Source organism: Stegastes partitus, unplaced genomic scaffold (assembly GCF_000690725.1).
Source record: "Stegastes partitus isolate 25-593 unplaced genomic scaffold, Stegastes_partitus-1.0.2 Scaffold1540, whole genome shotgun sequence".
Classification (NCBI taxonomy): domain Eukaryota; kingdom Metazoa; phylum Chordata; class Actinopteri; family Pomacentridae; genus Stegastes; species Stegastes partitus.
In genome coordinates, this window is record NW_007579271.1 from 54,105 (window position 1) to 56,464 (window position 2,360).

Here is a 2,360-nt window from a genome sequence, read left to right on the forward strand (position 1 = left end):
AATAAGACCACAAATGACCAACAAAACAACTACACAAATTATGTCAAACACAAAACAACCACAAAGGAGGCAAAATGTTCACAAACTAATGCAAATTGATCACAAAGAGATGCAAAAAGATTACAGAGAGCAAAAGAGCCACAATGAGATGCAAAATACCCACAATGAAACACAAATGTGACCCATCTGCACGAAATCAGTCCCATTGTGCCTGATGGTATTGGACAGCGATCTGGAGTGTGTGTTACCTACATGTAGAAAGCAACTAAATGGACCGATCTCAGTAATAAACCCAAAATCAATGTTTCATCATGTGTTAATGTAATTCAGGCGGTATCTCGGTTACAGCTCAATGCAACTGATTTTGTGCAGATGGTTCACAAATAATCACTAATGGACACAAAATGACCACAATGAAATGCAAAAATGTCTCAAAGAGACGCCACGTGTTTACAGGAGTTAATGTTTATGTTTTTACTTATTGGTAACTATGAATTACTTATCAGTCTCGTTCCATTTTCTTTAGTATGACTGTATATGTATGTACATGTATGTATGTTTGTGTGTTTATATCTGTGATGTGTATGTGTCCATATGTGTGTATGTGTGTGTGTGTGTGTGTGTGTATATATATATATGTGTGTGTGTGCGTGTATGTGTGTATAAATATATGTAAATTGGTAGTATCAAAATTGTACATATTTTCATTGTATCTTATGTATAAACAGAAACTGTACATCTCATATATATGTAAGAAACTAGAAATTATCAATCCATAATTTATGGAAAAGGGGTGAGATTAAATAAGTGTTTACATACTTCTTCTCACTCTTTTCAAATATATAGACCTAGTCCAGAATTGTGCAATATTTCTTTTGCTACATGATTTCATTTAATATGTATGTGTATGGATTTGTATGTATATATAAGTGTATATTTATATATATTAAATATTAATTCTTTGTTTACTTGGTACTTATCTTTACATATTCGAAATAAATATTTCAATCAATCAATCAATGATCACAAAAAAACACAGAAATTCAAATTAACCATAAATAGACGCAAAATGATCACTAAGAGACACAAAGCAGCCGCAAAGAGACACAAAACAACCACAAAGGAGAAAAAATGTTCACAAACTAATGCAACATTACCACAAAGAGATGCAAAAAGATCAGAGAACAAAACAGCCTCACTAAGATGCAAAAAGATCACAATGAACCACAAAACGACCACAATGAAATGCAAAATTGTCAGAGACACAAAGCAACCGCAAACAGATGTAAATGATGACAGACACAAAATACCACAGAGACACAAAACTGCCACAAAAGGAAACCAAACGATGGCAAAAAAAACAACTTTATGACAAAATTATGACAAAAAAAACCCCCCAAAAAAACACACAAATTCAAATTAACCATAAAGAGATGCAAAATGATCACTAGAGACACAAAACAGCCACAGAATGCGGCAAAATAACGCAAGGAGATGCAAAATCACCACGTTGTGTTTTGCAGGAACTCATTTAAGCAGCCTTGTCTTTAGTTTGACCACAATGAAGGGTGAAGATCATCAAAATGTTTTTGTTAAAGGGACAGTTCGGAAAATTCACTTCTTTCCTCGCCTGCAGAGAATGAGATAAACAGCAGCCAGTTAGCTTAGCTTAGCATTAACACTGCAATTACGTCTCCCTCAGTCTCTGCATTCTAATGCATTTCTTTATGCACCAGCTTCACCTTTTCTGCATCAGTTTATGGTGGAAATGTCTTTATTTATGTCAAAGAAGACAAACTTCAGGGACCATATGTCGATGCAAAACATCATGTCATATACAGTATGTCACAGAAGCGAGTATTGTTCACTTTGGGGTCACTTTTGCCAGCCGTTTAAACATTAATGGCTGTTTATTGAGCTATTTTGAGGGGACAGTAAATTTACATGATTATACAAGCTGTACACTGACTGACTACTTTACATTGCAGCAAAGTGTCTTTTCTTCAGTGTTGTCCCATGAAAAGATATAATATTTGCAAAAATGTGACATACTGTATATATATGTGGGTCGAACTACATTTTCCACAGTAGATCCAGTGCTTGTATGAGCTCATGCTTCCTGTTGTAAGAGTTATAAAAGCCCCAGTGCTGAGGAAGAAAGACCACCGTCTCAGGTACTGCTGCATCTGTATAGGAATATTATAGTGTTGTATGTTCAGAAAAGTCTTCTGCCTCTCTCTGGTTTTTACTGAGGAGGACAAATGGAAAATATAAACCCGTGTATTTGCTTGCCCTTCACCAGATTAACCTCTTAGGAGACCCAAGAAGGTCTGACAACATGAAGCCAGTTTCTGAAGTCT